Source organism: Pipistrellus hanaki (assembly GCF_964339955.1).
Source record: "Pipistrellus hanaki genome assembly, chromosome: 1".
Taxonomy (NCBI): domain Eukaryota; kingdom Metazoa; phylum Chordata; class Mammalia; order Chiroptera; family Vespertilionidae; genus Pipistrellus; species Pipistrellus hanaki.
Window position 1 is genome coordinate 129,945,313 of NC_140503.1, and position 23,524 is coordinate 129,968,836.

The 23,524-nt window shown below is 41.3% G+C and overlaps 1 protein-coding gene and 1 pseudogene across 2 annotated transcripts in view; both read right to left on the bottom strand.

Moving 5' to 3' along the window:
• PRKCQ (protein kinase C theta) overlaps positions 1–22,720 on the bottom strand; it is a 127,925-nt gene extending 105,205 nt beyond the window's left edge. Inside the window, exon 1 of the mRNA XM_084868385.1 lies at positions 22,504–22,720. The gene's annotated coding sequence lies outside the window, so the exon portion shown is untranslated. The remainder of the gene's footprint in view (positions 1–22,503) is intronic.
• Positions 1,300–4,287, bottom strand: LOC311614119 (nuclear prelamin A recognition factor-like; annotated as a pseudogene). The gene has a single exon. The product of its transcript is annotated as a nuclear prelamin A recognition factor-like (transcript).
• Positions 22,721–23,524: the final 804 nt, after the last annotated feature.

Here is a 23,524-nt window from a genome sequence, read left to right on the forward strand (position 1 = left end):
TTGAATTACTTTAAGGATAATGAAATATACCATTTTTCTAATGTTATAGTGAGTTTTTAAAAGTGGATATCATAAGGTGGATTGAAAAATAGGAATGACCTTTTCATCTATAGACCATTATAGTAAGAACTAGAGGCCCGGTGCATGAAATTCATGCACTGGGGGTGGTTCCCTCAGCCTAGACTGCACACTCTCTCAGTCCAGGACCCCTTGTTCCTTACTGCCTGCCTGCTCACTGCTCCTTAGCACTCAGCTCACTGCTCCTTAGGGCTGCCACAGAGGCAGGAGAGGCTCCAGCCACTGCCATTGCACTCGCCAGCTGTGAGCCCTATCTTTCTTTGTAGTTGTCTGTGGGCCAACTGCTCTCTTCCTTCTCGCTTAGGGCGAGCAGCATGTGAGGGCAGAGTGCACTGTCATGGAACGCAGAAGGCTGCCCAGAACTGAGGGGACTGGCCGGGCCCACAGGGTGAGAGGTGGACACAGAGGATGCTATCTCACCCAACTGTGGGGTGGGATGGCTGGCCTTCATCTGCCTGATCCCACTCAGGAAGGGACCCAGCAAGGTGTTCGCCTCTCCATTCTCCATCTTCCATCTGTGACACCTGTCACACTTGCGAGGCCTCCCCCAAAGTGAGTTCCGCTCAATCCCTGAATATAAAAGGTGCTCCACTTCCAGTGCCCCCTGGCTCCCAGCGACAGTGGCCACAGCTGCAGAACATAGATCTGTTTCAAGAAAAGTTGGGAATGCAGACTTTCATATGAGTCCCTATTCCAAAAGGTGGCAGTTTGTTCACATTGTGGCAAAGACACCTTCAAGAGTAACACAAGTGGGTAAAGTCAGCCAAACCGGGCCATTTCCTCATCCAATCTCTGTGGGGCACGTGGACAGAACCAAGTCTCAGCTCTTCGCAGGACACCCCTGGGGTTTCTTTAAGCCTAAAGGACAGTAGTCTGTCTCCATCCTTGTTTTCTGGGATTTTTTTTCATTGTTGGATAAAAGGATACATACATTGGGGCAGTCCTCTGGAGATTCAATATTCCAGTTGCACCCACATGATAACAACCTTGCCCCTCAGAGGGAGGGAGCCGACAGATGGGGAACAGGGAATTCTGAAAACCAAAGTGATGACAGAGATGCTAAGTCTTTCCTTCATGTGTCTGACACCCTCTTCAGGCAGCCTGTAGGCCGGGCATCTGCTGGGCCTTTACCACTTGATGCCATGGAAGGCTATCCTGGGCCCTGCTGTAGGCAGTGTGCAGGGCCGCCTGGGCCAGGGAGGAGTCCCCCACCCACCCCAGTCACTCCTGGTACAGCTCCTGCACGTGGGTGCTGGTCTTTGGAGCCACACCGGATGGCAGCGTAGATGCCTTCCATCTGCTGCAGCAGTGCCCTGTCTGCACGCCTGTCCTCGCCTGGGCCTGACCCCTGCCGCTTAGGCATCCCCTTCCTGGTGCAGGTTAGGACCTCCACAAAGTGGCAGGGACACTTGTCCCTCTACAGCTGCAGGACCACTTCTGGATGTTCCGAAAGCCGAAAGCAGCCTCAAAGCATAACAGAACTGCTCCGTCCCTTTTAAGGGTGACCCCCTGGAAGTCTTTGTTCCTCAGGGTGCAGTAGTTGAGCACTCCCACATCATCGCTGAACAGCTCCTTGGCCATGTGCCTGAAGATGTGAGCCAGGTACCCGTCAGAGCTGGCACCTCATGGAGCCTCACCTCCTCCTCCTCCTTCATGTCTCCAAACAGAGTGTCCATGGCAGCATCATTCGAGGCGAGGTCACTTTGCTCCATTATCTGGACAATTTCACCTGAAGTTAACATGCAGTCAGCACCCTGGGAACTATGTAAAGCTGTGGGAACATCTTCTCAAAGGGCCTCCAGTTTCTTATCATAACATGGGGCCACAATGATGTAGAAAACCTTGTCTGGGAACAGGCTCTGATGTCTGGTGAAGTACTCCTTCACCAGAGAGCCCATGATCTGCTGGGGACACTTGGCTGTGCAGAGGTGGGGGTGATGGGGTGACCCAGCACACGCTCTGCATATCGGTCCCAGTTTGGGCAGGTGGAGGTCAGCATGGGTAGCCGGGGCTCTTCCTTACAATGCTGGCTGTACTGATGCACAAATACCTTCTGACTCTCCAGGATGCTGAATTCCACAGCTATCTACATGTCAAAGACAGTGCGCCCCAAGGCTTTTGAGAAAGCCACAGAGCCTTCTGGATGCATCAGTGACACTGAGGCTGAATTCAGCAGCAAAATAAGGCAGAGACTGAGGACACACGGACACTGCCAGCACCTTGTGCTGTGAGGTCCATTACATTTCTTATTAAGGTTCAGATCACAGAAGGAGTCCTTGGTGTTCTGTTGAGAAACTTGGACTCCTTCCTTTCTAGTTACACAACTGTCACACACCAGGCAGTCACTCAGAAATCTCTTGGCATTGGCCAGCTTATGGGATTCTCCCTGCTCTCTGTTCTCCTGAGCTGGACTCCAGACATTGACTGCAGCATTTTCTTGGTCATCGGTTTTTTTTTTTTTTTTTTACTACATTCCTTCCGTGTGCAGTGATCACACTTCATCTGGAGGGGGGCGGATGGGGGCCTGCGTGAGTGACATGGAGGAAGCACAGGGAGAGCAATTAGTCACTGCTGATTGCCCCTGGCTGCTGGCGATATCCTTGCTTCCTTGTGGAGTGTCTAGGGAGGGGAAGTGGCTGCAGTGCCTGAGGCTGAGTTCCAGGAGGTTGGCAGCACTGTCAGCATCCTGCTGGCGGCGCTGGTCCTTTGGTTCCTGGCTTGTTTTCTGGAGATTGTACCTGCAGGACTACTAAGGAAGCCAGTCCCCAGTTCTGCCCTGCCTCTGTCACCGATTGATTAGAGTCTGAGGGTGGAGAGGAGGGACCAAGAGACCTGCCTTCCAGCTGCTCGCCAGTCCCTGCCACACCATTCACTCCGGTTCCCTATTAGCCATCCCCTGATCAAAGGGAGCCTGCAAGCCAGGGGAGGGACCAAGCTGTCTACTTTCCACCCACTCACCAGTCATTGCTGCCACAGATTCATTGGAGCCTGAGGGACCTGGTTCCCCCATTAGCCATCCTCTGATTGATGGAGCCTGGCCATTATGGACCCTGGCTCTTTTTATATATAGATTATTACCTTCTCATTATTCCATTTGTTCTAACTTTATGGATCATGTTTTAAAAGCAACAAATGATAGGGGGTATCTAGAAAGGCCAAATGTACCAATGATGCCATTTTTTGTTTCTTTTCCTGAAGTTGTGGTTCCATCACCTTTCCTTCTACTTCCTCCGCCTTCTGGTGTCTGCTGCCCACCACCCCACCAATCTTGATCTCTCAGAAATCACTGGTGATGCCAATTTCCAGATCCACTGGTTCATTTTTGGTCTTTTTCCTTGATGACTCCTCTTCTCTCCTGCTGAACTTCCACATCTTTGGTCACTCTTTAGTCTTTTTGTTCAGCTTTTTAAATCTAAATGGATATGGAATATGTCTAGGTTTTAAGTTGACTCCTTTCTGGCCAATCCCATCCATACTGATTTCTTCAAGGATCCTCTACTTAGTGATAACTTTTAAAAAGTACACTGTTCTTGACTTATAGTTGCATTTCCATCAGTGCTATATTTTCAACTGCATATCAGACCTTTCCAAGTGGTATTCTACCAGCTCCTCAAGCACAACCAAAACAACTAAGAATTCTACCTTTTTCTCAATGCCCATGCCTCTCTTCTTTTTCCTGTCTTGAACAATGGGATTACCATCTACTGGGTCTTCCAAGCTACAAATATTGGAGTCAACTGAGAGTACTCCTTTATTTTTATCCCTTACATCCAATTATTCAAAAAGTTTTATGGATTTTATGTGGTTATTTCTTTTGTATTGATCTCTAATATTCAGTCTTTTGGCTTGAGAACTTAAGATATCTTCTCTAGGTTATTACAATGAATACCTAATTAGTGTAGGCCCCTTGTCTTGAATGCTGCCTATTTCTTCTCCTCATTACACATAAGAGCTGCCTTTTCATATCTCTTCCATGTTGAAAACAAATGAAACCTTCTTTTTGCCTAAAGTAGAAAGTCTTCGTTATGGACAAACTTCAAAACTTTAAGAAAACTCAATTATGGCTAAAGATATATTGTAGCTTAAACAGGCATTTAAAAAAGTATTTTGGTTTCTTAAAATGTGTTCTTTTCAGTAGTCTTTAATTTGTTTAAAAGAACTGTAAGCAAGACAAATCTCCCCTCACACAACTATAAAGATGAAAAACAGACATATAATGAAAAAAAGAAACAGCTTTATAAACACATGGAGGAGAAATATGCAGAAACCCACATCTGATTTAAACTTGCAAAACCGCAGCTTTAGCTCAAATAAAGTAAAGATGACTTAGATAAAATACAACCAGAAAACTGAGATTAAAGATATGGGGTAAATAACTTCAGCTGATGGTTTAGCAAGCAAACCATCATGAAGATGTAGGAAATTGCTTTGGACTAGGAAGCTGATGGATTGACTCCACAGAGCGGCTGGCAACATATTGTTCTTAGGAGAATCCCTGCCTGCCGGAATAGTGTCACCTATTGGACCATGTCCCATTCACTTGTAAGGATCTGTCCATCTTAATACAGGAGGAGAGATAAGACTTTTAGGTTGAAGTTGAATTTTTGAAGCTGATGTGGAAGAGTATTGGTGTTTATCAGGTTGTTTTAGAGCCAGAGTTAAATAGCAGATGCCAAGAGGCTTTCAGACTTCACTACCAAACCAGCTGTGATATCTCGCTCAGCTTCTTGAGCCCGGGATTTCTTCTACTCATGTCAACAACAGGCAATACAAAGTTAAGGATTTTTAAATAAAAGATATTGATCCTCATTACTAATAGGAATAATCATAATAATAATCAGATTCCATATATTTATCATCATGTATTTACTGACCACCTACTAAGTGCCAAGTATGTACTAGCAAAGGAACATTATGGTGATAAAGAAGCCATGGCTCTGGGCCTCATTCTCATGGAGGAATGGAGAAGACAAGGGTTATGCATTATTTGGGACCAGGGAAGGACAGAATATGCCTTTTCTCTATCACCCGGTAACTTGTCTGCATGCTCCTTTTTTTTTTTTTTTTTTTTTTGTAATTGTGATTTTGAAGCAGTGAGTACATATCAGATATTTTACCTCATCTTCACAATCCATAAAGAGAACATTTAGAAATGTAAGCACAGACTGGGTTCCAGAAATTTGACTCTTCAGTTCTTCTCTTCCATTGCTGCTATTTTATAGCTGTTGCCATGATCTAAATTATCTTATTTGTAATCTGTTTAAATTTTATTGTCTTCATCCTCTGAAAGAAAGTAGCTTCATGAGGGCCGGGACATTGCCCTCTTTTCTCCCTTGTACTTGCAATCTTCAGATCAATCACTGACCAATAATCAATGCTGTAATTGATCAATAAATATTTGTGTAATGAATCAATCCCAGCCTTTCCCTTTTCTATAAAATGTCCTATTTTCGGTAAGCTATTAATTAAGCCACTCTAACAAGTGAAGGAAATCTTAGCAGTGCTTGCATTTTTAAGAGGATCTGTGTTCCTTAAACTTCTGGTTGGCAGAGTTTCTGGTACGGGAATAAAGTGAAGTAAGAACTTTCTGGCAGCATAATGGAGGGTATTTTGAGATCAGGTGGGAAGTAGCATTCCAAAGGCGGCCACCCTTTGATTTGCTGGGAAGTCTACTCCAAGAAAAGAGACTGCCTCTGTATTGCTCTGGTTTTTCACACCTTCATTCCTTCATCTTTGGCTGAATTCAAACATCCTCTAAAGGTGCTGGCCAAGGGGCAGAAGCCATCGGCATACAAGGGACAGAAGGACAAGGTTAAAATGGAAGTGTAGATGCTTTGTTTTTGTCTCTGAGTGAGTGCATCATGGATGTTCTGTGCCTTGGTGGTTATTATTGTTTTCCAATTTATTCATTTTCAGGGCTAACATTTATATATTCAATAAATTGCTCAAACTCTGAAAATTGTCCATTTGCTCAAATGTGAAGCATCTATTGTATTTTAAATGTTATTTTGCAAACCAATAAAAAATAATAAAGTAAAGACTTCTTGAGATTTTAAAAAATAATTCTCTGGAAAATATTGGCAAAAGAAATGTTTTCTTGACTAAGAATGCCTCTTTGAATTTACTGGAATTGTGATTCAGAAAGTTGTTAAATAATAACAATGAATAAATAATAGACATAAAAATGAACAGAAATTAATGTGAACCTTGTTTGTGAGTCACAAATATAAAAACATATGGACTATTCTGCAACTTATAAAATTATATCAGACATATATATTTAAAAACAATATATCTCACAGTTTAACAATATATTACTCTTATAATTTCCAGAACAACTGCATAAAGTTGAATTTTAAACTTCAAAGTTATTGCTAAAGAATGTTAATCGGGCTGCATTTCTCACTCATTTTTAATTAAACCAACTTTCTTCTTAGTAGCTCTTTGCAACTTACAACAGTCCGTGTGTGTGTGTGTGTGTGTGTGTGTGTGTGTCCATATATGATAGAATTTCCATTTCTAATCTGTTTAGTGTATTGTTAAACATGTGAAAGAACTGATGAAAAAAGAATAAAGATATAAGAGGAAAATCCAAGTATGGTGCCATGAAAATTTGAGATTGAGATTAATAAAAGACCAGAAGAATAAATGAATAAATTAGAATTCTAAAATACATTTTTCACATTTATTAAAATGTATTGTTCCATTATAGTATTGTAGGTTTGAAGTATAGCTGGCAGGAAGGAAATACAACACAATAAATTTAGTATCTGACTTTACTGGAAAGGAAACATGCAGGCAGGGAAGAAATGGGAATCCAGGTAGATGTTCAAGGTTGAGGAAGAAAGGAGGACCAGGCACAGGAGTTTAGCTATCTGTGGGCCTCATCTATGTGCTGCTGTCTCTGTGGGAACTTGGGAGTGGCCAGGTCAGTGATGGGAGCCAAAGCAAAGCACTGGGCAGTCTCCTCCCTCACCATTTACCGAGAAGCAGAAACTGTCAGAGTTCCATGCAGCTTTTTTGACATTTTAAAACATCTCTCTAAACACATTTTAAAACATATCTCCAAAAGGAATTGCAAGCTGTGTGGGGTACAGAGATCCACCCTCCAGGGCCAGTGGCAAAAGCCTGGGAAGGATCTAGAAAAGCAGTATAGGTCTAAGCAGGGCTCGTGGTGTGACGTATGAAGCAGAACTTGAGTATTTTCTCTGTTACTAAAATGAGTAATGTATTACATAGCAAAACAAGGAAATATGCCTAAACAATAATTGAGATATAAAGAGGGAAGGAAGTGTCAAAACTCACTTCTTAGAATTAGTGCCAATGTCAGGTAGTAGTTTTGTTTTTTTTTTGGTTTTTTTTGTCAGTAGACACAGTATACTGTGAATTTCAGACTTAGGAGAGTGTTAAGAACATGAGCTACAGCATAACGCTGCTGGTGCTCAAACCCCAGCCCTGTCATTTTGTTTAGTAACTCTGTGCCTTTGAACAAGCTACATCTGTAAAATCAGGACAATAAGAGGATCTACCTGAAATGAGTTAATGGATGTGAAGTGATCAGAGCAGCACCTGGTACACAGAAAAGAAAAAAAAAAGCCCAATATCAGCTATAATAACTAGTACTTAGTTTATATACTCAGTAGAGTCAAAAGAATGATGGTCATGTTCTTCCACCTTTTAGCAGGAAAACTATTTCCTCACTATGAATACCACCTTTACAGTGCATTGTGAAAAGAAGGCTACATGTTCTTTTAAGGTGGGTGTTCCCTATTGGTGTCCAGCTACCACCCCTCGTCTCCCCAGTCGCACCATTTGCCCTGTCCCTGTCACCATAGTCAAGAGCATCACAGTCAGTTTCACTTTCGTGTTATTCAGTCAATTTGGGTCAGGAGTAAAGATAGCCAGCTAAGTGACATGAGCAACCTCTCAGATTTGGGAATGACAGTGACTTGGCATTTTCCTGAAGCATCAGGTTCCCTGCACTTGGCCCAGCTCCTCTCCTGCCCTCTTGTGTTGGGCAGTCAGTCCTCTGGTGAGAGCTGCTCAGTGTCTGGAGGAGGGAGGGTCTGTCTTGTTCAGATTCTGGGTGTCCCTCCTTGTCATTTCCAGTCAGGGGTGCCCTTAGGGTGTGCTTTTCCTGTATCTCTGTGGCTGGGTCTGATGTGAGGCAGTCATTTCTTCTCACCGATTCTTTTTCCTTAACCACGACACATACTCTCTCTCTTCTCTAATTGAATTTTCTGTTTGACTTACTCTGCTGGTTTCTTGTTGTTTGTTAATCCAGTGCCTTCCCTTTCTACACTTTTGCAGCTTTGCACCCACACCGTTGGTTCCCTCACGCAACTTACTCTCCTGAGCTCTGAGCCTTCTCTTCTTCATACCTGCCTTCTTCCTTCCCCCAGGCACTCCTCCACTCTGTCATCTGCCTTTACTAAGTTGACATTTAAGAAACATTTACGGGCACTGTGTGGGGGACTCTGTGGGGAAGGGCAGACTGGAGAGAAAGGGGCACAGATCCCTGCTCTGGAGGAGCTCCTGATGCACTGGTGATGAGAAGAGGGGTATTATTACTCCTGAGACAGTTTCCCCCAGGATGCCCTTTGGGGGTTGGAGGAATGAGCTTCACAGAGGAGGTGATTTCTGAGGGCTCAGCTAAGTGGGGACAGGAAGAGGTGGGTCTCAAGCCTGTGGTCCCACATGGAGCTGTGCTAACCAGGAGGAGATAAGAGCTACAGGTGCTCAGGGCCTCCAAAAATGAGAGGCTGGAGAGGCAGTCAGTGGACCAGCTGGGAAGTGCCCAGCAAGCCATGTAAGGGGCTGGATTTCATTTTGCAGTGGATGGAGAAAACAAAGAGTTCTCAAAGTAGAGAGTGATGGTCAGATTTTTTGTTTTAGGCAGAACCTTCTGTCAGCAGAGTGAAGAGTTGGTGAGAAGAGCGAGACTAGAGGCTCCATTTCAGAAAATAAACTTGAGATTGCCTTTATGACCTATTATCATATCAACAGCTTACATGTTTGTGCTAGACCATGTTTCCAAAGATGGCTGTCACAGCATCCGCCACTTCCTACTTTTTCTACTCTTCTGGAATACCACTCGGCCACTCCCCATGGAAGGGTGCCATCTACTGCCCTCCTCACGAGCTTAGCATGTTTTGACCAGCAGAACATGACAGAAGGGCTGCTCTGTGACTTCCTCGTTTAGGCCTTAGAGACCTGAGTTTTTGCCTTTTTGTGTTTGAAACACTCACTTTTTGGATTTAATCACCATGAAAAGAAGCCCAAGATATATAGAGAAAGAGGGGACATGAGGTGGTCTTAGTGTTCTAGCCATACCCACCAAGCAACATGCTAGTGTCTGTGAGTGATCCCATCTCAGATGTGACTGCAACGTCATGAGAGACCCCAGGTGACATCATGAGGAGCAGAATCAGCCCAAATTCCTGATCTTTAAAATAGTGTCATTTTAAGTCACTAAACTTTGGGGCAGTTTATGGCAATTCATATGCAAAGCAATACTCTGGGTCAAATTAATGCATGTAAAATAAATAATAAACTGCAGCCTTGACAATTTCAGGGCAATAGCATTGCTCTACTACCAGTATGTGTCAAGGTGTATTTCATCCTTGATTACTTATTAGCAAATTTTATTTTGAGCGTATGTCATACTTCACTGATTAGCACTTAAGTTTTTTTAAAAGGGGTTCTCAGAAAATGTAATCCTCTGATTCTGTCTTGCAAAAGGCTAAGAAAATGTGGTGTGTGGATTAAAATTCCCCAGAGTTCAGACTGAACTTTCATGTTGGTAGTTTTAAGACAAATATCCTAACAAATACATGTTTCACTTTTTGGAGCTGCAGAATGTTTGCCAATTCTCCATAATTGGCTATTTTTGCTGTATAGCTGTGTTTTGAGATAGAACAGTACTTCAATCAGTAGTGTGATCTCTGAGGTCTAGCTTTTTACATCCAGAGGTCTAGGTTATTTTTCCATGAGAAAATACCTACAATATTTTTCAGGAGAAAATTAATTTTTGCATATTTAAATAAACATATGTTCTCTCTGTTCTGAATATTTGTAATCTTTTTGCAAAGAGAAGGGATTCTTCTTCCTGTCATTTCTTTTGAAATAAATAACATTCAAATATGTGTTAGTATTTCTTTCTACCAGCTACAACTATGGAAAACTGTTAACAGATGAGTTTTGCTTCATTAATTTCTAAAAATATGTGCTAATTTATGTTTAGCAACATTGGCAAATTTATTTTGGTCAAATATGTTGTATTTATTTGATTTTAATAAGTAACAAGAAGCATTTTCCTATTGCTTATATGCCTTACTAAAGTGCCATTAGTCACAGATTTCAAGTGTACTATAAATATTAACAAACCTCAATACACAGTAACTAGGAAAGAGTTCCAGTAGAAAATCCTTCTTTTTTATTGGAATGGAGGAAAGGTTACAGAACCTTGTTCTGTGCCTTTGGCTAATACTTAAGATGTCTCTGTTTCAGAACATGGAATTATGCAAGTTATATCTGATTGGATTATTTCATCAACATTAAAAGGATTTCATCAAACTCTAGGATGAGCTCAGTTGTATAATATATAAGGGGTAGAGTAATTCAAGTTCCTTTTAAGAAAGAGTTTATTTATGGCTACTGTTACTATCACCCTTTTTGTACAGCCTGGATATGGCCTGGAAAATAAATACATGCCAATTTATTTTTATTTTTGAATGACTAATGAAAAAGAACTGAAAGAGTCCCAACCCTAGAGGAGAGAAGATCCCATCTGGCTATTATTCATCATTATCTTATCTTCCAGAAACAAAGTTCACTGAGGAAATCAAGTTGCTCTTTTGGGAGAACCAGCATTTTGATAAAACTTGGTTGTTATAATATTCTGTGTTATCACCAACAACAACACAGTAGAGGAAAATATTTTGTTATGATATGAAATTTTGTTTTTGCAAAATCAAGATAATGTAGTTAAAGCATGTCAAACTTGAGGTCTGCGGGCCACATTTGGCTTGTAATGAATATTTTTGCGGCCCAGCCCATAAAGCAGTATATAAGAAACATTTTAATAAACATTTCATAACTTAATTTTTACAATATTCTGTTATACATAATTATGAATAACGAACTACAACATTCGCTAATGACTGATTATTATAATGGTGCTGCATTCATTTCCCTTATGTGCCTTACACGCAGGTGCACCATTTATCTCCACTAATACTAGCAGCGAATATTTTAGCAACTGATTGCCATGTCATTAGTCTTGGACTGACTTGTTTGGTGCATGCAACAGGGATTACTTCACTTTTGGAGAACAAGAAAAAAAGGTTTACTTGCATTATGCTTATTAATTTGTGCAGTTATTCAGTGTCTGGTAAGTTAATGTTCAAGCAAAAATATTAATTTTCATTAAAATGTTCTATTATCTTCTGTTAACAATTACTCATTTATTTCAGCCCTTTGTATTCAGCATGCCTCTATCAAAATAAACCTGCATTTCTATGAGAATTGAAGCTTTTGTTTTTTTGCAGCCCTCATCAATTTAAACCTTGTTTATTTGGCCCATGTTAGCCTTTGGGTTTGACATGCTTGATGTAGTTGAATGACTTCAGTGACTGGGTGACTGCACTTCAGTTTATTGCTGAAGGGATACCCATTCCACTATTGATTATATTCTATAATCTATATGGGTTATTCACAAACATTTATGAAGGTGCTATTGTCTGGAATCCTTAAAATTTATCCAGTACTGTACCACCCAGGTACCCAGGAACATGTGGATACCAAAAGACTATCTGAGAAACAGCTACAAAATGATAGGATGAGGAGGAGTCTGAGAGATCCCTCATCCAACTCACTCATACTATGGTCAATAATGGCAAAAGTGGAATGAGAACCTTGGTCTCCTGGCTCCCACTTCTATGACCATTCTTCCCACCATCACTGTTGATTGGCTCTGCAAGACTGGCAGGGCCATCAAAGAGCAGGACTAAGGCAGGGGAATGATGCTATAAGATCTATAGCCTCTCTCCAGTCCCTTCTGCTGAGAGGTACTACCGTGTTTCTCCAAAAATAAAACATCCTCCGAAAATAAGACCTACTTACAGGTTTTCTTCGGAGTGATATATAAGGCATCCCCCCGAAAATAAGGCACCCCCAGGCTCTGTCTCAGAATGAAAATTAATTTACCATAAACTGGTCGCTAGGGCTGCCCCAACTGGCATCTAGCAACCAGTGACATTAGGCGGAGTCCTGATGTCACTGCTGTGTGGAGGCAGAGCAGAGGTCGGAGTGAGCAGTGAGTGCGGGGCTGGAGAGAGGAGGAGACTTTCGCAGATGCGTGTAAAAGAACAGGAGGATTAGAGCTGACGGACACTGCAAAGGTGGTGAGTGCTGGTCTGTCTCTGGTGACACTACCTGATGCTCATGGCCGCCCTCATGATGACTGAAGGTTCTCAGTCAGTGGCAGACCCTGCTCTAGCCCAGATCCAGGCCCCAGCAAGCCCAGTGACAGTCCCCAGGCAGGCCCCAGGGGGTAAATGTCTGATAAAGGGGTAGGGGGGATGTCTGGTGAAGGTGTTCAGTGGCACAGGGGTGGGGGGAGGGAAATCACTTAAAATGACACAGGAGGATCAAAAGGGGTTACTAAAATGGTAATCCCCCCTCTGATTCTCCTGTGCCATTTTGATTCCCCCCTCTGATCCCCGCTATGTCATTTTAAGTGATCCCCTCCCCCCACCTTGATACCCCAATTCTTTTTTTTTTTTTACCCCTAGAAATGAGTGCAAAAAGAAAAAGCTACTTTGTGGAGTACAAGAAAGGAGTCTTGGGGCCAAAATCTTACTGCTTTCTGCAAAGAGAAGATGTTGAGAATATGATTGGTCCGAAAATGCCAGCAGAGTATGGTAACCTCATTGAACAAGTGGACAAGGGAAATGCTAAAAAGCGCAAGTGTGGATCAGGTCGGCAATCATTATTTTCCGAGCTGGAAGACCTGATCTGTGAATGGGTTGTTGACAGGAGAGCACAGGCTTTGGTTGTGAATAGGGCTCAGATTCAAGAATTTGCCCTTGCAATGGCACCACAGTTTTACATAGCCCCCGAAGACTTCAAAGCATCACAACACTGGCTGGATAATTTCCTTCAGCAAAGTCAACTGTCTTTAAGAAGATCTACAACATTGTTTAGGTTGGAAGATATTCAAGTTATTAAGTGAGCACTTGCATTCAAGTCCTTTATTGATGATGCTGACTTCTCTAAATACAATCTCTCCAACATGATTGTTATGGATGAAACTGCAGTGTTTATGGGCCAATCATCTCAAACAACAATTGAATAGCGGGGTACCTCCTTAGTGTACATTACCTCCACTGCTTACGAAAGTGCACATGTTTCCTGTATTTTGGCAATTCATCTGGATGGCACTAAAATCCCACCTTTAATCATTTCTAAGGGCAAGAAGGAAAAGATTGAACGTGTCTTGAAACTGAAAAAGCCTGGGCCACACAAGCAGTTATAAGGAAGTGGGTCGATTTAATGCTGCCGCTTGTTATGCAAGGGAGCCAAAGAGGTCTGCTAGTCTGGGATGCAGCCAGTACTCACCGCTCTAAAGACATGAAGACATTTCTTCACAAGAGAAAAATTGATCAGATAATGATTCCCGCAGGAATGACTGCCTATCTCCACACTCTTGATATTGCAATAAACAAGCCATTCAAAGACAATTTGTGCATGGAAATTAATGACTACATTAAAAATAGAATGGAGAGAAATCAGTGTGGAAACTTTGTGAAACCTAAACTGCCAGAAGTTGTGACTTGGGTGAAGAATTCATGGGAGAAAATCACTGACAGTTGCACTGCAAATGCACCACGAGCAGGCTACCTTGATAAGAAGTACTCATTTAAAGACAGTGCTATTGCTAAATATGAGAGATTTGGTTCATTGATTCTGAAAGAAACGGAGTCACAAGAAATTCACCAGGAAATTCAGGAATTGGATTGTTATGATGATGTTCCAGAAGATGATGACATGATTATCATTGAATAAATGAGTAAATTCTTGATACTGTAGGATTCACAGTTTGTCTGGTTTGTGTTGACAGCTACTGTACTACCGTACCATATACAGGTAATAAATTTCCTTTATTTTCATTTAACAATAAATGTGTACCGTATTCTTCTTTATGGAAAAATAAGACATCCCCTGAAAATAAGACCTAGTGCATCTTTGGGAGCAAAACTTAATATAAGACACTGTCTTATTTTCGGGGAAACAGGGTATCTATTTTGCATTCTCAATTCCCTTGTGTGCCAACTCCCATAGTTCCCTGTTTACTGTAGGGAAATTGGAGAGCAGTGAGGTGGAGAAACTGGCACCTTAGAACCTGGAAGCAGTGGGTGATATAGTATAGAGACTGGCCTATCTGAAGTCAACACACCAAAGGGTAACGGTGTACATGGCCCTATAAACACTCAGTAAGACCCCTAAAATTCACCTTAAGGATGTGGACAAACATTGGAGTGCTTAGGGCTCTTATAACCAATTATAGGGTCTGACAAATGTACATCACACTCAGAATCCTTCACGTTGGTATAAATGGAGGAAAATCAAACATTTCCCTTCACTCTGAGAGGCTTCACTTCCTCAAGTCTGCAGTCTGAGCTTTGTGCCAAAAGTTAAAGGAAAGGAAGGAAATAGAAAACTTGGCACATGTCCTTAGGCTAGCTTACTCAGGAGATAATAATTGAATAAAATATCATTACTGAGCTTCAGTCATGAGCTGAATAGAAACTTCAAGTCCTTAGAGATATGAAAACATAAGAGGGAGGGTAAACACATGACAAACTACATGGAGAAGGTATAACACAGAAGAACACTTTCTCCCCCTAATTGCTAAAAGGGGCCTTGGTTGACAAGAGCTTTTCCTGAACAAAAGGGAGAAATACATTTAAGATTTAGGGGCCACCTGAGTTTCTTATTTGCTAAAGGAGAACAAGGTACCTTGGATGGAGAACCCAGCAAGGGTTGGAATGCAGAGGATGCAAGAAGTATCTCCCTTATTTGCAGGCAAAGGTGAGCATATAACTACCTGAGCCTATGCTGACACTCCCCGGGAGGGAAGTATCAGTGGAATTCACAGTTCATTTCCCTTGAAATGCAAAGCCATTCATGAAGTAAAGTGCACGCTGAAAACTCTGAAATCCCACAGGGGTTATGTGAGCTTTTGTGGTACAAGCCAGATATCCAAGCTCCTATTTTAACATAATTTTAGCTCTGGCTTTCTTGATAGGAACCCATACTGGTATCCATTTTATTTGATTATTGCTGGTATTTATTTTTAATATCAATTAAAAGATTGTGTTTTTTCCCCTTTGGTTTCATATTTTTTTGTTATTCTATCTTCAAGTGAATCTCCTAAATAATTCATTACTCTTTATTTTTAAAACATTTTTCTTTAAATACTTTCAATTATTTTATCTTTTGGTATTCTTTTATTACCCAAATTATTGAATCTAGTCTTTTCCTTTCTACCTATCCTGCTCTTTCTGCTTTAATGACTTTTAAGATAATTATAGTTTTGTTTTAAAAAAAATCCTGAACTCTGTTGTCATTTCATTAAAATTTTCTTCTTTTAATATCTAATATTTTCTTTTTATTAAAATAATTAATTTTAATAAAATTATATAATTATTTTCTCAGTATATCTACATTTAATGTATACCTTTTACCTCATTCTTTTGCTTGTGAGATATTTGAGAGTATTTGAATATTGCCTTTTATTTCCTGATCATTCGTAGGTTGGTCTTTTTTTTATTACTGGAATTATAATAGTCAGCAAAATAAAAAACTGAGGATGATAGAGGGAGAAAATCACATCATAGGCAGGGGGAGATTGAGTTTTCCCCTTATAGCAAGTTGTCTCTTAGCATTTAAAAATGTTTCCCATTTTCTTCAACTTTGACTGCCTAGTAAAATTTTTCTAGATAATTCTAGAGAACCAGAGGCAAAAACTGCCCAAGACGATAATGATTCTACTTGTATAAACATTTAAATGACTAGATTGGGATTCTTTTCTTCTACAGCACACAGTTTCTTAAAAATTACAGGTTGTAAAATTCATGGTTTATTTATTTATTCCACTAATATTTATTGAACACCTAATATAAATATGTCAGATATGGTGATAAATGTTAGGGATTCAACAGATAATAAGGAAGAATGTGGCTTCTACCCCCAAGGAATTTATAATGTTCTGGGGAAATAAAAAAGTAAACAAACAATGGCAATATATTCTAAGTGTAGTGGTAGCTAACAGTTATTGATTGATTACTATATGCCACACATGGTGCTAAGTACTTTATATAGATGATCTCATATGTATTTTAAGAACATGTGGAAGGAGATAAATTCCTAATTTGGAGGATCAGGAAAAAATTTCCAGAGGATGACATGTAAGGTTGGGACTGAAGATACGCAGAACTAGCCAAAGGAAAGAAAAGTTTAGAAGTTGGGCAGAAAGTTGATGAGGAAGGGGACCCATGGGACTGTTAAGAAGCCCAAAGAGGCTGGACTTGGAGGAGCATGATGTGTGTGAGGTGGAAGAGGACAGGGGAATGTAGATCAGCTAGCACTTATACTTCATGTCACAGAGTCTGAGTTTCATTCCAAGGGCATTGGGTAGCCACTGGAGAACTTAGAACAAGGGAATGACACACTAAGGTCTGGAATTCAGAAAGATCCTTTCAACTGTGGCATAGAGAATAATCCATAGTAACAGAGACCAGTTAGGAGGTCCTGGCAGTAATCTAAAATAAAACTAGTGGTGGCCTCTAATCAGAGCAGAGGCAGAAATGGTGGATGGAATAGGGAGATATTCAGGGGGTGGAACTAAAAAACTTGGTTTGGGGTAAGCCTGGAAGTGAGACACCAGGCAAAAACATCCAGATTTCTGGTTATACAAGAATAGATGATCCCAAAGTCAGGGACGGAAAGAATGAGAGGGAAAATTTATAGAAAGAGGAAGGAGGAAGATAATACACTCAGTTTGGGACGTTTGTGGTACTGGATGTGCCTACCAGCTATTGTGGAATAGGATCAGTAAGACTTTGCATAGGTAATGGTTGGTTAGTGGTTAATGAGGAGATGGCTCTTGAGGGCAATGAGGAATGAGGTTGCTTATGGCACAAGAAAATTGAGGAATATTATCTTCCAAGGGACAGAAAGCAGAGGAGGAGCTTGAGAAGGAAGCAAGGCAAAGTGCTAAGAGTGCAGGGATGGTGGCGACAAGAGAAAGTCTGAAATACTGCTATAGGAAGCAAAAGAGGCTGACCAGGGAAAGTCCAAGGGCCTGGCTGGAGTTGAAAATTATGGAATTATATCATCGTGAATTGGCATAGTTCCTTTTTTCCCCAGCAGAGAACTCATAAACCTCTGTATAAACACTGGAAAAAGCAGGTAGTTGGATTCAGCTCTGATCCCAGGGATTCCAGCGTTAAAAAGGATAGCACATTATCTCACATGGTACCACCGATGCTTATCTTCTCCTAGCAACAAGGGGAAAGCTTTGCAAGAGGAAAGAGAGGCCATTTTCATCTTTGTCAACTTCTGATTGAATCAGGCCTAGTCTGTATCATCAGTACTATTTCTCCTTAAACAATCATTTCTATCATGTATGTAGGGGCTACCCTGTCTAGAGGGATATTTTTAATTTATTTTATTATTATTATTATTATTATTATTATTATTTTTACCTTTTAGGAGCCCTCCTATCCATGGTTTCCTTAGTCCTTCAGGGAATGCTTGGGTAGTAATTACAATGATTCTGTACTATAGAAAGGTATATACCTAAGCACAAGGTGAGATAGGAAAAGCAAAGAATTCAGGAGTACCATAAACCCAGAGACTCCTGTTGGAATAACTTGGTAAAGAACTCATTGGTTACCCCCTCACACTTGTTAGGATGGCCACTGTCCTAAAAATACAAGTGTTGGTGAGGATGTGGAGAAACTGGAACCCTTGTGCACTGTTGGTGGGAATGTAAAATGGTGAAGCTGCTATGGAAAATAGTATGATGGTTCCTTAAAAATTAAACATTTAACCAAGCAATTCCATTTCTGGGTATATGGCCAAAAGGCTTTGAAGAGATATTTGTACACCCATGTTCATAGCAGCATTATTCATAATAGTCAAAATGTGGAAGTAATCCACGTATCCATCAACAGATGAATAAACAAAATGTGGTATATACATACAATGGATTATTATTCAGCCTTAAACAGGAAGAAAATTCTGATTCATATTCCAATGTGAACCTTGAGGAACCTTAAGGGCATTATGCTAAGTGAAATAAGACAAATACTGTATGGTTCAACTTAAATGAGATGAGGTACCAAAGTAGTCAGACTCACATAATAGTAACAGAAAGTAGAATGCCGGTTTCTAGGAGCAGGGGGAAATAAGGAATTGGAAGTTATTATGTAATGGACATAGAGTTTCAGTTTTGCAAGTCAAAAGAGTTCTGTTGGGTGGATGGTAGTGCTGGTTGGACAACATTGTGAATGACAGAGTGGAGGCAAAAGTAGGTTTATAGTTGTGAGTACACAAAACATAGTTTATTCCTGTATTATTATTTATTAATTCTTGCATTTTTCCATTAGAACAACTGTAAAACTAATTTTTTCCATCCTTTATTTAATGCCAATGATCTGTACACTTAAATGTTATGTATATTTTACCACCATTAAAAATTTAATTTGTGGGTTGTTCAGCTCTGTGGTTTATGGCAAGTGCTTGGTGGTCAGATAAACCTGACACTACTATCACTTACCAGCTATAAAAGCTGGACAAGTGATTTAACCTCCCTTAAGTCATTTCAAACACAAAAATACCCCAAAACAATAAATAACTTCAATTTCCTCATCTGTAAAATGAGGATGGTTATGGTAATAATAATAACTAATTTATGAAAACTTTGCAAAGGTTAAATGAGATAGGAATGTTTGTCAAATATAAATAAAGTTGGGAGTATAAGATCTGGTACATAAATTATAAATAATAATGACTCAATAAAACTATGTTTTACTGTTTTGTTGGCTCTGATTATTATCATCATCAATATTATCAGCTTAATTCAAAGTTAACATTACCCTATATCAACCTGTAAAGTATGTGCTGCCAAAATGAATGCCTTTAAACATCTGCTAGTTTAATCCCAGAGCAGAAATCTAAGGTTCTGGGCTTGCATTGAGCTATCCTAATTCCTGAGACCTCTGATTCTCATTTGCCCGAAGGATAATTTTAGATGAGAGGACAATATGAAATTTGTGTATGAATGTTTTACATGTTAAAATTTGTTCCCATTACTGCAAAGAAATACCTTTTAATTCACCTTTTTGCCCCAGCATTATGTTTTTCAATGGGTGTTTCATAGTTTCTGCCCTAACAGCCAGAATAGGTATGGAAAAGCAAAGTTAGATGTGTTGCTTCTTGAAAATGAGATGGTTAAGATTTCAAAGTAATGGACAGAAACAGAAAGAATGAGTTTAATGCTATGCATGCTATCACAACACTAATTTCTCCACTTTTAATGTCACATTTGACTTGGAGCAATGCAATTATATAAATATGGAATTACATGATAGACATGTATTCTCTGGGATATTTCATCACGTAACAACTTTTTATCTTACATTATTTGTGGAAATTACTTGAAAAAAATAAAAGATTGAATTCTATTAAAAGAAAATCACCTGAAATCAAATATACTCTTATTAAAAGTCACATTAGATTAATACCGCAGCAACAGTTTTAGGGAAAAACAACATAATCAATAACTCTAAAACATAAAATGCATTAAAAAGGGAAGTATTAATTCTAATTCCTATTTTAAAAGAAGGCCAGTGTCTTACCATTAAGCCGGGTTATGGAGATTTGTGGAGCTTTACTCCTGAGTGCCAGTCACAGATTGTACTGTAAACCTTCTCAAAACAAAATCCTAGACTCAACTCACAAGGAATTTTAGATGAAACACCAAATTCATTCTAGAGGAGAATCCTGTCATTTCCATAGAGAGAGAGAATATGTTACAATGGAACGAGGGACCTTTATAGAAATGATCAAAGACAAATGAAGTATTCAAGGGAGCCTCCAGTACCTGCCATGAGCAAGAGAAATAAAATACTAGTGTGGAAGGGGATCTGTGAGATCATAAGAACGACTGAGCTGTGAATAATTGAGCAATGTCCCTGCATAACTAAAAGAGAAGAGGCATATCAGCAAAAGGAATCAAAGTTCCAGTTGTCAACCCATGTGTTTTCCAAGCAGACTCAACAAAGGGAAGGGAGCGGAGCTGTGGGAGAGAAGGTAAAGAAGTCACAAAAGAGCTCCTTGCCATCCTGAGCCACCACAGTACAAGACAGTGACGGAAGTGAACATGACAAAGCAGAGGGTGGTGACAAGAGTTTCTCCTGGAAGTTTACATTTGACAAGTTTACAGAAAATCACAGGAGGCTGAAACAAAGGCTAGTGATGCGGAACTGGTTACTCTTGACATCAGAAATAAGAGTTGATGAGCCCAGGCGGGGGTGGATGGGCGGAAAGAGATCAACCAAAGAACTTGTATGCATATATGCATGACCCATGGACACAGACAATAGGGAGGTGAAGGTCTGGGGTGGGGGGTGGGGAAGGGAGGGAGAAAGCTAGAGGGGTCAGTGGGGGGAAAAGGAGTACATATGCAATACTTTTAACAATAAAGATATATATATATATAATATGTTCCTCTAAAAAACAAAACAAAACAAAAAAAAAAACACCAAACGCTCCTAAAACCAAAACCAAACCACAAACACTTAAATTACATTTCATTTATAAGTTGGGAGTTTTACAAATGACGCTTTGAAGATTTTAAAAGCTCTTCCAATGCTGTGCCTTTAAATGTATGTACATTCATTTTTATTTTTTTGGCTAAAAACAAAACACAAAAATACCCCAAAACAATAAATGACTATATGTAGTCACAATCAGCAGAAGAAAGAGATAACAAGAGCATTCGGAGGCAGACACCTGCCTCAAACAATGGCAACAATCTCAGAGGATTTTAAACAGCTGTGCATAAACTTCAAAAGTAATTGCAACCAAATTAGCAAATGTCACCCTTCTTCCCACTAGACACAGCATTTTTTAAGAGAGATCAGGCATCTGCGGGTAAGCCTGCCATTTTACGAGTGGCCTACGATAAGTTAAGGGGCGAAATGAAGATGGTGATTCAGAAGGTTGGGGTGTGTGCTGGGAGTGGGGCACCCCAGGGCCTTACAAATAGGGCTTGTCTATGCAGCATCCCAGCCAAGAAAGGGCCTTAGTGATCACAGCTCTAGAAAACAACGCGAGGGGGGCAGCAGCCGGGGCTGCCAGGCTTGTGTTCAGAAAAGGGTGCTGGCCCTCAGGACCTGCACACGCCCCAGGGATGGTGGTTCTCACCCCGGACCGACCCGGAGAAGCAGTGGGTGCTCATTCTTCCCTCCTGTCACCACCCCTCCTGTCACCCATTCCTGAATCATCTTTTATTAGCAACTCGGAGCAGGACAGCCCTCAAGGACAAGACAGCTCGGTGACATTCGCTTTGCAGACACCACCCAGAGGAGCCAGTCTTGGGCTCTTTCTCTCCTCATGCCACCGCAATGCCCGAGCCTTTAGTGTGAACAGCCCATTTCACAAGGATAACGGGGTCTCTTACACATCCAGGGACATAAAGACATTCAATTCTCTATACTTGTGACCCTCCAAGCTAAACAAAAACAAACAAACAAACAAATAAACAAACACAAACAAGGATCCCTCCAGGCTACCGAATGAAGCACCAGACATGTTTGTTGTTTTTTTTTTTTTTTTCTCTCTTTAGTTTCTTTTTGCATCTAGCAGAGACATGCCTCACCCTAACCCCATTCCAGTGAAAAGAAACTTGGTTTGTTTAGAGGAGCCCTTCCTGCTGCGCTAGCGATGGATTTCAGAAACACAAGTTGCTCTCTGTGACAGGTTGCCATCTGCATCAAAACGTATCTCCTTACAAATGTTTGCCAAGAACATAAAACTTTCCACCTTCTTCCCTTCCTCCCTCCTCCCTTCACTAGTTCAGGTGATAGTTAAAAAAAAAAAAAAAAAAAAAAAAAAGCGAGAAGGAAGGAGGAGGTGCAGCCAGCCCGGGGGCCTCCTTGCGACCCAGCCACCCAAAGTTTGCTGCGCTCCCTTCTCTCCTATGTCTCTGTCCTCCTGCACCCCCCTTCCTGGACCCTGTCACCACGGGAGCTGGGTGAGCCGCTTCCGCTGGACCGGGGTCCTGGGCCCGCGCAGACACACCCCTTGTCCCCCCTCCCCCGGCCGGCGACCAGCGGCCCCGCAGGGACCTACCTGCTGGGTGGGCAGCCGGTCCGAGCGCAGCAGTCCCCGGCGGCGCGGGCTCTAGCAGGGCCGGCGCGGAGGGTGCGCCCGCAGGCAGTGCCGGCCAGGGGGCGCTCGTCACCCCGCGCTCGGGCTGCAGAAGCGGGTCCTGGAAGCCCGTCTGCCCAGGAACCAGCCCAGAGCACAGCTGCCTGCGCCTCCCCTTCTTCTGCTGGGCCCGCCCCTCCCTCCTGCCACGCGCCTTACACATTCTCATCTCCCCGCTGTGTGAACAGAAGAAGGGGGTGGGACACGCTTGGGGTGCGATGTTCAGGGAGGAAGGGGCGCTGAGCACTGGCTGATGCGAGGAAAGGATTGGGGCGGGGGGGCACTGAAACCTCAAGATTCTATAGCTAGACAAACTGAAAAGCGAAAACGATCCTGCAGTGGGAAGGATCAAGGTCACCCTGTAAAAAAGAACTTCACCTGTTTTGTCTGTTTTTACACTAGGGAGGACTTGTGAGCATTTTTTTGTTTGTTTGTTTTATAATTACCTGTCTGGGAAGGTTTGGGTACAATTCTGTGCCTTGGATCGTCTTTCCTACGTTGTGTCTGACCTGGGATTTTGATTTTCTATCCGCACGCTGTTGTTTTATTTATAATGTCCGAAGGTGCCCTCTCTAAACTGAGCCCTTGAGGTTGAATGGAATGTCGCGACAGTGCATTTGTCAGTTTAAGACTTTTGTGCTTCGCGGACATGAATGATGATCATAATGAAGATAATTAGGGTGTTCCCCCCTATACTTAATAGAATTTTTTTTCCATTCAGGTTAGAAATGACATGTCTGGTTACCAATACTACATTACTATTACTAAATGATTAAAATGTGCTTGGTTAAGGCTTTTGTTGCTTTAACAAACTAGGACCAGTGAGCAATAAAACAGAAATAACTTTTAAAAATGAGAGAGAGAGAAGAGAGAGAGAGAGAGAGAGAGAGAGAGAGAGAGAGAGAGAGAGAGAGAGAGAGAGAGATTAAAAAGGTAGGGGGGA